Below are 16,023 nucleotides of genomic sequence, written 5' to 3' on the forward strand. Positions count from 1 at the left end.
CTGATGAAACATCGAAGGCAGGTGTGGGTTCAGTGTCTTGCCCAAGGACACTTCGGCCTGCTGACTGGAGAAGCCAAGAATCGTTCCACCTACCTTCTGGTTAGTGGACAACCTGCTCTACCACAGCATATGTCTATTGTCATGGCAACCCCCTCAAATTGCTTTAATTGGCCACTAAACCAATTCATTAATCAGAGACTCCACTGATATCTCTGCAGTTAATACTACTGACCCCTGTCTCCCATACATTTATATCAAGTCAAAACACAACCATACACACCAACACACACACATGCACACAGGCTAATTGATGTGATTACAGCTCCTCAATCAGTGCTCAGAGAAAGATTATCATGTGTCAGTCTTGATCTCAAGGTCCTGGGTTTGATTCCCATGTTGACAGAGATGGCACCCCGGCAGTGGCCCCCGTGGCCCTCTCAAAATGTCTGCAAGGGAATTTTCTAGTATTGAATAAATCATCTTTCCCCTCAGTGAAAACTCAATCTGCAAAAGAAGAACAAGAGATTCTGCTGAAGTCTCTGCAAGAAATGTTTGTGGCTCTTCTGTTTAACATTTTCAAGGACAAGAATGAACTGTCAAACTTGATGTGTGCTGATGATTTCTGAGCTCATTTCAAAACTAGTATGAACTCAGTGAAGCGTATAACTCCTCCAATGCCAGACAAGGTGAAAAGTAGGAGAAAAAAGGCCCTGCCTAAAGGAGCTTTAAGGATTTTTTGAGTTGTGGTATTAGCATTAACAGCTGTTTTTTTTGTTTTGTTTTACCAGTCTAGAGAAAATGTTGCAAGTCCATTCATTCCTTCTCCTTTGCTTCAATGAGCTCTATGCACAGCTCCACTACTTCCTGAACGCACTGCTCCTCCTTTGTTTCATGTCTTACATTATTGGACAAACTGATTAATCCAGGTGTGTCTGAGTAGTCACAATGGTCACACCTGGATTAATCAGTTTGTCCAATAATGGACAGGAAATAAAGGAGCAGCATTAAGTTCAGGAAGTAGTGGAGCTGTGCATAGAGCCCATTTTACTTGCATCTTTTCATCTACTGAAGTTACCATGCTCACTACCTAGCCCCTTTAGAAAGTTTGGTGCATGTTAGCTCAGTAAATTTGCTGACAAAGAAACACACAGATAACAACAGAACCTCCTTGGTAGAGGTAAAGATTGTAAATGGTAAGATTGTATTAGTTGATGCGTTAAAGCTGTTAACTCAAAAGTTTCTGTTTGGTCTAGAGATTACCTGACTGATCTCACCCCCCCCCTGCTTTATAGGAAGTGATGCTATGGGATTGTGTTTTGTTCCTTCCAAGTCTATTTCTCTGGAGACAAAATGATTAACTACTGATTTTTTTTTTCTCTTCTGCAAGACCGAGCTATTGATGGATCAATATCAGGCTGACAGTTGCCTCAGAGAAACAGAACATGGTAAAGTTCAACTAAACTTCTGATATCGAGCTGATGTTATTTTACTATCAGTCAAACAGGACTCAGCGTTAATGGACTTTGGTTGTCGGCATTAATAAAAAGTTATTACTTTATGGATCAACATCCCACTGTGCATCTCTGGGACCTGTAAGCGCAAATAAGTAATGATTTTCTTATATATTCTACAGCAGTTGCTTTGATCATCCTTCTACAATGATTCAGAAGCATTAGAATACGCTGTGTGTTTTATTATTATATATTTTCAAACATATAGAGAAACTTCATCCTCCTCCTGCTTGCCAACAAAGTTACAAACTAATGCCATCAGGGTTTGTGGAAGCTCATAACTGGACTGGGTCTCATAGGTTTGAGGCAATATAACGTAAACGCAATAAGCAAATCCTCACCAGTCCTCAAACGCTGTAATGTAGAAAAAGGATATTGATTTTATGGAGGCAGCAAGCTGGAACAAGGTTATTCAAAACAGAGTCCAACTATATGAATATAAAATGCGTGAAACTTTACCTGCTGCTTATATTTAGATTATAAGGCCTTAATTTCTTGTGGCCTAAGAGTGCTCAGACTCTGATCTAATAATACTCTATGTCAGACATGGACAGCTTTATGTATTTCTATACTGTAGCACGACCTCTCGCAAGAGAAATGCACTCTGTCTGCGTTAATATCATGCATGAACTCTCAGGCTTAAATTAAGATATGGCAGCGCAGGAAAATAAACTTTGATTAATGATTAATAGATGTAGTCAAAAGTGATCTCCTGAGGTGCACATCACCGTGCACGGCTCCAACAGCTGTTTGACTGACAGCACGGATCTTCATTAGCACGCAAGATAAACACATCACGCGCAGCCAACACCACCCATGCACAGCTTCAGCGAGTCTACACCTACACATCCTGCTAACGAAGCATGTTCTGTGTTTTTAGGTGAGTATCCTTCAAAGCTTTTTTTTTTTATATAAATATCCACAGCATCTTGCGCTTAAGCAAATTAACATGATCCCCTCTCATCCTCAAAGCGTTGTCACCTGGTCTATTCCTTGTCATTATGACAGCTATCAGCTGTGGCCTCCCCTTAATAGGATTATCCCACATCATCACTATAGGGGATGTGTAGGCTGCTGGGAATTATATCGTCTGTGTACTCTGTGACCACATCTGTCTGCATCATCTCTCCGCGCAGGCCCTCTTTTGCTGATGAGCTGCGGTGCAAAGAGAGTGTCTTTTCCCTACATATAAGCAGCCCAGTATCCAAAGGAATTATGTTTAATGCCAAGGAATAGAAGCAAGTGCTGTGCTGAAGGGACTTCTATATGCAGCAGCATGAAAAAGATGAGTGCATGATGGCGGATGGGTGCGTAGCTCTTCAGACAATCATCTTCTTCCTAACCTAAACCATGATCATAGCAGTAATAAGGGGTTTAAATGCTCCAAACTAGACCCTAACAACAGTGTTTACTTTACACAGTCTTTTTTTTAATGTGAACCAATTGAACCACAGTCTCTGCAGAATACACTGTAGAAAGACAGCTCTGTTTACACAATGGGATTGTTCATTTAAAAGGTCACCAAACATAATGGAGGCTGAGGATTATCCAGTATTTTGCTGTGGACTCCACCCATGTATTTACCGTGTGAGCTATTTTATTGTAATTTCAGTTTCTTGACCTCAATAGCAGCATTTGTTGGCCTCAATATATTATTACATTCATTTTTTATTGACAACAAATTCCAGAAAATGGGTCAATCTATTTCTCAATACTTTATACTCGCCCACCCTCGTTGAATCAGTCCTTCTACCTGAAGTACCACGAACAACCATGTAGGTCACCCTTTGGTGTGAGTGTCTCCTAAAATAGCATCCTTTTATGGTTACAATAACAAGAGGTGGACAGACTGTGACACCTTCATTGCCATGGTTACTCCAGTAAACACCCATGGTTTTGTTAGGTTTAGGAAAAGATCATGATTTGGGTTAAAATATATACTTAGGCATCCGTTGCTGTCATGTTTTTAAGTCATATTCCTGTATTCTGTAGATCCATTCAGGCACCTCATCATCCCACTGATGTGAACTGCATCATGGTCTTTTTTGTCTAAAAGCCTGTCAAGCCTGTCAAAATCCCTTTGGCCACTGATAGGATTGATTAATTCAAACAATCATTTTATGGAATCTGTTGACAATGATAAAATATCCATTTACTTTTCTTTGGCTTCAAATGACTTTGATCACCTGCTGCAAGACCTGAACTTAGCTGACACACCTTGAAAGACAGAGACCTCAGCAGGCAGCAGTAATTTGTTGTGTCATTGCTATTGATTGATTGATTGATTGATTGATTGATTGATTGATTGATTGATTGATTGAACTTTATTAATCCCCAAGGAGGAAATTAGTTCATCCCAGCAGCTCATGAATGAAAAAGCAAAACACAATACAGTAAATAGACATATTAAAAGTATAATTTACACACAATACAATTCAGATCAGTTCAGTCAGTTCAAATTCTTAATTCTGATCAACAACACCATTAAACCGTGGAGGGAAGTGAAACCTGTATGTACTGTGTCTTTAATTTATGGTCTATGATCTAGCAGCATATGTGAATCATTAAAATATCTTAAAGCAACACATCCAGTTCCCTCAGTCTCCAGAGGACCCAGGGAGTTGTTTGTGTTCATGTTGTTGAACCTTGTCTGTCTTTCAGGTGGACAGTGGTGCTGCTGTCTCCACTGACTGTTTTTTTTTTTTTTTTTTTTGCTTGTTTGTTTGTATTCTAGTGGTCATGCCAGCATCCACGGCTTGCCCGCAACTCCTTGTCTCTGGCAGCAATGAAGGAGTTTTTAATGCCCGGAGACGGAACAGGCAGTGACAGAGTCTCCCCAATGACTCTTTATGGAGTCTTCCTGGAAAATAAAGTCAATAGGACTTGGGACGCCAAGCCACAGATATTGATTACCTGTCGCTGACTATGAGGCGGCGAGGGGCAGGGTGGGGGTAGGGGGTGGGGGTGTAGGGTGGAGAGGAGGGGATCAGGGGCGAGGCAGCCAGGATTGAGAGACAAAGTGAGTGAGAGTGAGGCACGGTGAGGGATGTGAAGAGAAAAGGGAAAAAGCTGCGAGTGAGAGGGAGGGTGTTTTGATGCTTTTGGAATTCACAGACATCAGTGAGATGAAGGTGCTTGAGGGGGAAGCATGCTGCTGTTTTCAGTTATGATCGTGGGAGCAGCAGAAAAGGAAGGCAGGCTGAACCGGAGCAGGGAAATATACAGAAAGAGCAAAACAGTGCATTCTAAAAATAATGTGTTGGCAATGTGCATCTCTGTCTACTGGTGTTATTAAATCAGAAATGATAGACAGTCCATATACCTGCCCCATCAATTAAACTGTCACAGCAATGCAAAACATCTAAAAGCACTTGAATCCCCTCCTGCTACACAGGCAGTGGTTTTCCATTGGGAATAAATGGAGACAGTTTAGCAGTTAGCATGATCACTGACAGTCATTGTGCCAGTTAAAGGGATAGTTCAACATTTTGGCAAATTGGCCCATTGCCATAATCGCTATAGTCATAGCAGTAGGTTTGTTACCTTTATTTGTCGGTGCAAGCTATTTTTATAACGGCGGAACGGCGGAGCGGAGCAGCAGGCTGCTCAGAGCTATGCTAATTAGGCTAAAGGAATTTCTTGGTTTCCCTCATCAAACTAATCAAATACAAAATCCCAAAATCCCAAAACTCAAAAACGCTTTCGTGGACAAGTTGTGACCTGCACTATCACCACGCTATGAGATAATAATGGAACGTTACGAAACTGAGCCGTTTTCGAGGTAAATACAGAGTCTACTTGCTGAAAAACTGTCCCTGAACGCAACACGCATCAGCGGTTTTGCATGAATTTACCTCTAAAACAACTCCGTCTGGTAACGTTCTGTTATTATCTCATAGCGTGGTGCAGCTCACAACTTGTCCACTACAGCGTTTTTGAGTTGTTGGGTTGTGTATTTGATGAGTTTGATGAGTTTGATGAGGGAAACCAAGAAATCCCATGAGCCTCCATAGCGTAGCTCTGAGCAGCTTGCGGCTCTGCTCCGCCGTTCTAAAAGTAGCTTGCACCGACAATTAAAGGTAACAAACCTACTGCTATGACTTTAGCAATTATGGCAATGGGCCAATTTGCCAAAATGTTGAACTATCCTTTTAACATAATGTTGAAGCCACTGCCAGAAGTCCTGTGCTTTGATACAGTAGTTTATTGTTTAATGTCACAGTCAGTGGGCTTCATGCAACAACGTTTTACATTTTACTCAGTTTTCTGAGGTTTTCTCCTGACAGTCGATCACTTGTTTCAGTCTGACAGATGTCACCTGCTCACAAGCAGCAGTGATTATGCATTCTATCATTAGCATAATGAAATCCACAAACATCTCCATATACACATTTAAAGTAGAGACTGTGTTCATGGGCTTGAGTATCCCGGTTATGATTGGATTTTTGACTGTTTTTGTGTTTGCGCATGTAAACATCATATCCCAATTTCTGAAACCAGGATATGCCCGTATGTGGTTTTGCGAAACCAGGTTTTGCTACCCAGAGAACTTCAAGAGAAAATGGGAAACTGTGGCATGTAAACGCCTTATCCCGCTTTCTGATAGCTACGACTATATGCAGTGGCAGCAACAGACAGCGGCCAGAGGTGAGAACATGTGTATTTGCTGTCGCTCTCTTCTTCAGTTGCTTTTAGGTTACCTTTAATTGTTGGTGCAAGCTACTATTAGATTGGCGTGAGCTGCTCAGAGCTACGCTACGAAAGCTAATGGAATTTCTTGGTTCCCCTCATCAAACTCATCAAATACACAATCCAACAACTCCAAAACGCTCTGGTGGACAAGTTGTGACCTGCACATTCACCACGCTATGAGATAATAATGGAACGTTACGAGACAGAGTTGTTTTCAAGATAAATTCATGCAAAACCGCTTCCTGTTGGAGGCATTTTTTCGACAAGCAGTCTCTTTTCAGCATGACACCGGCACTGCATTTGCCTTGAAAGCAACTCTGTCTCGTAACGTTCCGTTATTATTTACTAGCGTGGTGAATGTGCAGGTCACAAGAGCATTTTGGAGTTGTTAGATTGCGTATTTGATGAGTTTGATGTGGGAAACCAAGAAATTCCATTTGCCTCCGTCGTGGTAGCTGAGCAGCTCACTTTTCTGCTCCGCCGTTCTAAAAATAGCTTGCACTGACAATTAAAGGAAACAAACCTACTCCTAAAACTATAGGGATCATGGCAATGGGTGAATTTACGAAAAATGTTGATCTATCCCTTTAAGATTTCAAAATTGCTGCAGTTTGTTTTGTAAAAACGAAACATCACAGGCTCCTGCCGAACAGATGCAGTGATAAGGAACTGTGATACTGGTATTTATCATGTAAACAGGAATATGAATAACCAGGTTTCCATGTAAACACAGTATCCCTAATATGATCATAACCAGGCTACTCAAGTCCATGTAAATACACTCAATATTACATAAAATGCTGATAGATAGGTATGTGTAGTGTGACAGTCATGTCAGGATTCACGGAACCATGAGAGACCCTGACAGGACAACAGAGAGTTTGTTGTCAGGATTTAAACCAGAAACCATGATGGATGGATGGACTGACATACAGTTGATATATTTATAACTTCTCCCATCTTTAGAAGACACTCATATAATGCAGGTGTCTGTTTTAGCTTTTTCACCACTTGAAATACCTCCTCTTGATGTCTACACACTCAGCACAGGTGGAGAAATGCAATACAGGCTCATATCCCTCAGTTTATAGAAGTGATTTCAAATGAAAAAATATACCTTTGGAAAATAAATGCTTCTTTTCCAAGGTTAAGTAAAAAACTTCGGATAAATTCTGTTGTAAAAAACGAATACTGAACTCTTGAGTTTGACTGATTCATGTTTTACAGTAAGTGTTGATTCTGTTTCCCCGACATTTTCTATTTACTTTAACTAGAAGTATTTTAAAAGCACCATTTTTTCACTGTGAACCATCATGACCAGTAATAAAAACTAAATTTGGTTTTATGGCAACATCAAAATGAAATAAAAATATGTTTACTTTTTTTCAAACATATTTCTATCTGGCTATTCTTTAAAACTATAAACAACAGACCTGTCATCAGCTTGTTTTTGACACTTTCTGTTAAATCGTTTCCACACAACGATTTTTCTTCTTTTTTTTCCATCAGTGCTGCACTGTGTTACTTGCTCGCTGTCAATCAGCTGACAACAGCAACAGAAAAAGGCAAAGCAGAGGTGTGAGGAAATAATCCCTCACAACATGTCAGCTCACAGACTTTATTGTCACATCTGTGGCTTCTTATTTAAGGCATCTCTGTTCGCTGGGGGAGCAGGTAATTTGGCTTTGACGCTGTAAAATGTTATTCTGTATGAGATGATGAAATGAGTGAGTGTCAAGAAGTCCAATTACACACAACATGTGCTGCAAAAATAAATGGGAGTGGGGGCGTAAAGACGACATAGGCAGCCCAAATGGGATTCACATTTTCTACTTTGAAATGCTGCATGGATACCCTCGGGTTGTGTCAGTTTGGCACAAGCTCAGCATACAGGAGCTTTTCTGACTGAATCCAGATGACCAGCTGAGCTCATTGTCTTTCCACTGTGACAATATCTCGCAGTCTGAGTGTCTGCTTGAGAGGTCAGGCTGTGATATCATAACTCAGAGAAAATCATAGGCCTAGTTGTCGATGTGCCGTCCCCAACATGGCTCCAGCACCTCCAAGAGTCTTGGAGGGCTCTGATTAAAAAGCAGACTTCCTCTCATCCCTGGAGATCTGAGAGGGTGGAAGAAAAAAAAGAAGGAGCTTCTACTCCCATGAGGTGTGAAATGAGAGTCAGGTGAGATCAAAAAGGTGAGCTGATGGGAAAAGAGATGATGGAGAGGAAAAGGAGAGGCTGGTGGAGGGGCGGGATGGGTTTCCTCTTCCCTGCCGACCCCCCTGCATGATTAATCTGTAGCGCTCAGCTGCGACGCACCAAGTTCACATGTCTCTGCATGACTTAATAAGTGTGAGTTGTCTCACACTGAAAGGCAATAACCTGAGCTGTGGAAGGTGGGAGGAGAGTGAATGAGTTTGGCTGTGTATTCAGGAACAGAACAATATGTTGCCTGTGTGTTGTTGGTGCTTTGAAGAATGAAAACTGTTTATTACACTATTCAAATAAAACACACAGTAGGCTACTCTGTAGTGACTCTCTCAGTCTTTTAGTCATTTACATCTGTGACCTTGAAATTGGTCGTCTTCAACCATCTGTTTTCCACTTTTACTTGGCCTCACGTTTGTCAAATTGTGTGTCTCTTCCATTATATGTTGAGTTAAAGACTAAAGATTACCCTGCTCCAAAAGTCAAAGTTTCTTGCTTACGGAACAGGTTTTTGATTACATTTTTTATTGTATATGTTTTTTTTGTTTTATTTTTGTTCAAAAAGAAGCCAAGTTACAAAGAAACCACTTTTTATTTTTTGTTCTGCAGCTTATAAACTATTGACTGCACTATTGACTCCAGTGTAACAACCATTTGCTAACAACTACAGAGCCCATTATTAAATTGTTGAGTCCTTAAAAATAGATTTTGTTTTTCACAAGTATGAACCAAACAAGACTTTATTCTTGACAAATAAATAAACAAAACATAAATAAATGAATACAAAAAGTCTATAGTACTGCAGTCATGTCTAATTTATTGTAACCGTTGACAACAACAAAGACAACCCCAACCACTGCCTTTTCCTGAACCTTACCATGACTGTTTATTATAGTTACCATGACAACAAAGGACTGGGGAGGTGTGCACAAAAGTTGAATTAAGATATGACTAAAAAAGCAAGGCTTCACTAAGGATGAAGTCAAAACAGGGAGCGTTTAACCCCAAAGATCGGTTTGTTCGGGCAGATGTGAACACAGCAATGAAGCCTGGGGCCTCATTTATCAAAGAGGGTGTAAAACTGCTACTAAAGTTTTGCGTACGGTGAAAAGACGAAAATGGCATACACCCAAAATATTTACACCTTTTTCAGATCAATCAAACTGTGCGTACGCACAACTCTCCGCAATAAATCACACCGGACCCAAGAATGGTGCACACGTGAACACACCTCTTACTCCGCCCCCAGAACGCCTATATACAACTATATATGATCAGCACGCATATTTAATTAATCAGTCAGAAAAATGATCTTGCATTTTAATAAGCTACAATAAAAACAAAAACCTCCCAAATCTCAACAAAAGGGAGCAGAAAGAAGAAGAATCTTATGTAATCTGCCCCTGTCCCAGAAAATCTTTTTTTTTTTTTTTTTTTTTACCTAGATGTTAAAACAATGTAGGAAGCAGGACGATAGTTACCATTACTTTGCACGCCTTTCCACTACACAGTTACAGCTCTACTGGACTCGGTTTAGGTTATTTTCCATTACAGCTGAGTCCTTCACAGTTCCTCCTCAGGGCCGCGTTGTCTCGCTCTTTATTCTCTCCTCTCGTCAGCTTCAAACTCACGTGCACCTCGTTAACTCAGGTGACAGATTAATAACAGTCTCAGTAGCTGCAGATCAGTGTGCGCTGCTGCCGATGTGTTTTTAAACTTGGATGGTTTGATCCTTGTCGGATGTCACACATAGCCTAATCAAAAAAGCAAAATCCACAATCCGCTCTGTTTATCAATTAACATATAGCCTAGTGTTATTATAGAGCGGGTTGGATTGCCAGCATCAACGGTCCACCACTACCACAATTACTTCAAAAAATCCTACTGTGCTCTTCTAAATGTACTCCGCTCCTCTCTCCCTCTGCAGTTCTCTGACTCAGCAACGGTGTCGCCAATTCCTCCTGTTCCTCAAAACAGGTGTAAATCACGGTACGCCAGGGTCAAAATGGGTGTAAATGTCCGCACTTTTCCCCATCAGGTTTTGGCTTGATAGATCCCAAATATGGCGGAGAAAAGTGCGTACGCACAAAACAAAGGGAAAATGGTGTAAAAAAAAAGGTGTATCCACAATGATAAATGAGGCCCCTGGACTGTGTGAACACAAACGACCCAAAAGAAAAATGCAACAACTGTATGGTTTTAGCCCCTGAATCGGAACAAAACAAACGAGCCACAGGTCTGAACACACCCTCAGCCTCATGGTTGTATCCTGGCTCTGTCTGTTTCACGTTTCTTTAACCAGAGGATTACTGGGCACAGATATGTCAAGCCAGGTCTAAGTAACTCAGATAAGAGCGAATCCACGGCACAGACCATGGTAGCCTATCGATCAATGTTTCATTGAGGTAATACATGTAGGCTTCTTCCCTGAATGATGCTAATGATATTTAGACCCCAAGTGTGAAACTCAATTATCTCCAATCAGACTGACAGCTGACTGGACGGATACAACACCAGTATGGCTGTTAGCCTGGTCCGGAGCAGGCTAGCTGCAAAGAGTAAATCTGAAATAAGGGTTCCTACGCAAGTATGGAAAAATATGGAATTTGATTTTATACATTTCCAGGTCTGGAACAGTATGGAAAATGGAAACTATTGAATGGAAATATATTCATCTTAATACTTGTCTGGGTTTGGTCTTATCTGAAGTTATTTGGGTTATTGTGCTATTGTACTCTCATTATTTGGTGACATAACGGCATACAAATTCAGAATAAAGAAAACAAATGATTAATTGCATGATTTATTTATATGATACACATCTATTTAGTCAAATGTCACAAATTATTTGAATTTCTTTACAGAGAAGTCTGGAAATTAGGGTCTGGAAAAAGTACTGAATTAGGAAATTTTAATGTGTAGGAACCCTGAATCAAGTCCTGGCTAAATTACGTAAGTCAATATCCCAGCTTGATCTGCTACCTTGTTTTGTGCTGCAGCCCCCTGGTGTGCCCACTGCAATAGGAGCACTAGTTCAGGAGGAGCTATAAGTGGGTTGAAGAGAAAACACCCTTGTTCAATTGGTTGGGATCTTCTCAGTCAAATGTGAACTGTGCAGTTAAACTGGTTGCATCTCCCACCACAGGATCATTTCCACATTTGCACTGGTAAGCATTTTGTTGTCGACATTCATTGAAAACCTTCAATCTTTTTTGCCGTCCCCGCATCTGCGCTCCCGTGAGACTTGACCTTTCCATAACAAGTTAAGTAATACACCCGAGACTTTCCGGATATGGAAAAAGCAATATTTCTTCTTCTTTTCTCCCACCACACCATTACCAGGCACGGCTTAGAAAGAGCTTTAGCCCGGAGTTCAATTTATTCTTATTTCATAGAGAGCGGTGGTGGTGGTGGTGGTGGTGGTGGTGGGGTGTGGTGGGTGGATGGGGGGCGGTGGGGGGCCTTGGAGGATGAAAAACCACTCACGCTGCTTGATGTGAGTGTTCGGCGCTGTAGGATCATAAACAGAGGAGCCGTGACGCGTGGGAGTGAAGGTTCCCCTCTGCTTTTGTTTGTTGCACTCTGTTGCCACCAATTCAACCAGGGAAACAACAACAACAATGAGCCAAGGAAATTCTCTAAACAATAAACCTTGATCACCGGATTCTCATGCACCAGATTTCATTTGTTACCAAATCTGTTTGGGAGAGGAAAAAAGAAAAGAAAGACGAATGTTCTATGATGGAAAAGCCTGTCAAAGTTAAACAAAACATGGAGGTAGATATTCCACTCAAAGTTTTTGTAATCATTGTACTTGGTGTGCTACATAGTGTTTGTATTGTATTGAAGCTGAAAAAATAGACCGCCCTCTTCACTTGTTGGGGTCGCCATCCCATCAATCCATCCTTCAACACATTCCTGAAGGGGTGTAGGCAGGGTCGTAGAGACCAGTAGAGCCAAAAACAGCATCCAACCTTTCTATGACAAAATGATTCTGTGTATAACTATGACTAATGCTCATTATACCAGCATCAAAACAAAGCCTCAATATATGCAATATTCATGATATACTATTTTTCCCAAGCTATAACCCAGGCTTCTATTAAAAAAATGGTTTAGTCCATGCTGAAGCAACAGTAGACCCCAAAACTAATAATAATAATTGGGTTAAAGCAGAAGTAAGCAGAATGTTTGTGTTAATATAAGTCTTACATAGTTATATCTTCCGACAGCAATCACTTACATAGAGTGTTTGGTCTGAAACACGGGTCTGTCAGTCACTCTGCTCTGCTGTAAGCCGAGGAGAAAACTTTCCTTGTATCCTACAACCTTTATCCAATGAGGAGAGAGAACGGCATAAAGGGGCGGTCCTCTCTGTGTGTGCAGCCAAGGGATGCGCGTGAATGTGGTGACATAGGGACAAGGACCAATAGATCCATGACGAGGGCGGGGGCTGCTAACTCCATCGGCTGACAAGAAGTTAGCCAAAACGACTGGATCGCTTACTTCTGCTTTAATAATCGGGTGTATTTCAGAAGACATTGCCAAGAACATTGAGTAACAGAAAGATTAATAAATAATCATACAAAAAAGGTAATACATGAAGTTGAAGAAAAAAGTGGCAATGAAAAGTCAGGGGGCCAGGGGCGTAGGGGCCCAGAATTAGCAACAGCCCTGGATGTGTGTACTATGATTCCTGTCAGACATGATCTCATTAAACCTTAAAGTAAATACAGGAGATAAAATGAATAATATATATTTTTTATTCCAATTAATTAAATTAAGTCAATATTGTATAGATTTATTTCATAAAGTATACTGAAGAGTCCCACAGTGCTGTTCACTCAGGCCAATTTAGTAGCCACACACTGACACACTAAGCCACTGACTGCTCATTGACTTTTAAATTCATTGCTCATTAGTGTTTCTTATTTGCCATTTTGAGACCACTCCAACTGCTTTATTGAAGAATCGATTGTTTTCCTCAACAACCCCAAATATATGCAAATTTGTCATTGATCTTTTTTTAACATGCCCCTTAGATGAATATCTGGATTGACCTTTTGATAAATGACCTAGCTGCCACAGTTAAGTAGCTTCATTTAGGATATAGATTTAAACTGATCCTTCTCTGCCTTTTGTCATTTTTTTAGCCTGTAAATAGCACTCTCACTATACGTAGCAGTAAGCTAGTTTCCTGGGTTGCTCGCAGAATGCCAAAATAATACTTTCCTCTGTGTTTGTCCCAGTTCTGTCAGGAAATGCTGAACTTTTGCTTGAGACTGTAATGCCTGTGCAAGATTTAAAAATCCAGAATGTGACCTGCTCTTTTCAGTTTGGAGAAAAGTTGACTCAGTGATCTGAAATACACCACTATTTTATGCATCACTGGAAACTGGTGGAAGGAAGAGTTGCTTTGTAGAACATAAAGACGCCACAAGAACATCCACAAAACCACGCTATATGCTGCGCACTGCTGGGGTAACATTTCACAATAAAGGCACTCAGTGTCTTATGGCCCCCTGTGGTTTGAATCCTGCGCAGTTTTCCCAGCATGCACCATTAATGCTCAGCTGCTGGGTACCAGTGTCTGCTGGTTCCTGGGAGAGAAGAGAATAAACACAGATGTGTGATGCACATTCTAATGTGAGCCATTAGTGCTGTCAATCAATAATTTTATATATTAATAAAACATCTCGAACAGCTGGATTCCAGATTATTAAAGTTATGGATTTTTCTGTCTCACATATTTGTACCTTCTTCAAACTTTTTGCAGACACATTGCAAATATTAAATATTTTAGTAGTTTGTGGTGTTTGTATTTTGTTAGGGTGAAGTGTAGTGAAAGATGTAATTCACAGTGGCAGCTGTAACTGGCTGTATCCTTTTACTTAACCCACCTGTTTCAGCACCTGGTCTCATGACACCTTTGGTGTTGCTACATGTGTTTCCTGATGTATGGTGTCTCTGTCATCATGACACCAGTGGGTATATAAATAGAAAATCAAACTAAATCACTGTGGAAGTCGTCTCAGGGATGTACTTTTTACAGTATCATTTAATGAGACCAACATTCAAAACAAGTTCTTTCATTTTATTGTTATTAATTTTTTCAACTCTTATTTTCCATAAAGATAAAGTTCTGTTTTTTTTCTAGTCTCATTATTGAATGGCTTTGACTTTGATGTGAGGAGGAACGCGGACATTGCTCAGTAGTTCTACGTAGATTAATAATAATAAGAAATGGGTGTGGAAATCATATTCTGCAGGTGTGGAGGCAGAAATAGGTGAATGTAATGTGAGAGAGCACAGAGATGAAAGAGAAACAACCAAATAAGGTGAGGGAATTATTAACATGTATTGTATGGATACATACTGTGTGGAGCCGGGAAGGAGGAGATGCCATGGGAATCTGGCCTACAGCAACATAACCAAAGGGTGGTTAAAGTAAAGCTGAGCCTGCTCTAATTAAAAGTTTGATCAAAAAAAAACAAAAAGTTAAAAGGAAAGAAAAGGCTCTCCAGCATGGACAGATTTTTTCTTGTCCTCAAACCCACAGCAGCCGAGCATTACTCTAGGAACCACAGAACTGCCTAGATTCTGGGAGCACAGTGTTCTAGTGGGGCAAAGAGTAATATGAGCTCTTAAAGATTTAATGGTGGCTGACCATTAAGGTCTTTGTAGGTGAGGAGAAGGGTTTTATATTTAATTCTGATTTTTACAGGTTTTAAAGCAGATAAACTCAGAGGGTACAGTGATACAGTAGGGATTGTTGGGCTTGTTGGAGCCTTGGGCAAAAAACGTGCCAGGGGACTGCTCTAATCAGCATTCATCACCATAATCTGAAAGTAACAAAAAATAATATTTAAATTGTAAACTTTAAAGGAGTATTATCGCAAAATTCGGCCACTAGATGGAGCCAGGCGGAGCTTATCAGATATAAACAAGTGGGCAGCTGTCAGAGAGAGAGAGCAGCCTCGTTTAGTTCCCCCCCCCCCCCCCCCCCCCCCCCCTCCTTCTCCTCACCAGGCTGAATGACCGTGCAATCGCGGGAAAAAGAAAACTCGCTAGTGGAAGCGGCAGCTCTATGTCGCGCACAACCACAACAACGACAACAACAACTGAAACGTCCTCCTCCTTAATAACGCTGAGAGGACAGCTGAAGAAAGACACAGGGACTTGGAGACAAAGTGTTCTACCAGCGATTCAGTGACTGTGAGCACCCTAACACTGCTACATTACTTACTGTTGCATATTTGTCCGGTTCGGAGGTCGGATTTGCGAGTTCCGAGTGCATTTTAATGCAGCAAGCGCCGGGCCGGCTTGGATCATAACAAAGACAAATGCTGCATTTGCCCCACGGACACTATACTGTTGGCGATTTTTTTTGTAAATTTAGTTATGGCTCCCCCCGACCCATCTTTTGCATATTTCAGCTTATTTTATGCTATTACTGCTGTATTTGCGATAATGCTCCTTTAAAAAAAATTCTACTGCATTAGTGGAGATATGGATATGAAGAAACATGCAAACCCTAAATATATAACAATATATCTTCAGGATCTTACTGAAAAAGTTCAGTAGTCAACCAATCAACTGTCAAACCAGCTC

This window comes from Trachurus trachurus (assembly GCF_905171665.1).
Source record: "Trachurus trachurus genome assembly, chromosome: 22".
NCBI lineage: Eukaryota > Metazoa > Chordata > Actinopteri > Carangiformes > Carangidae > Trachurus > Trachurus trachurus.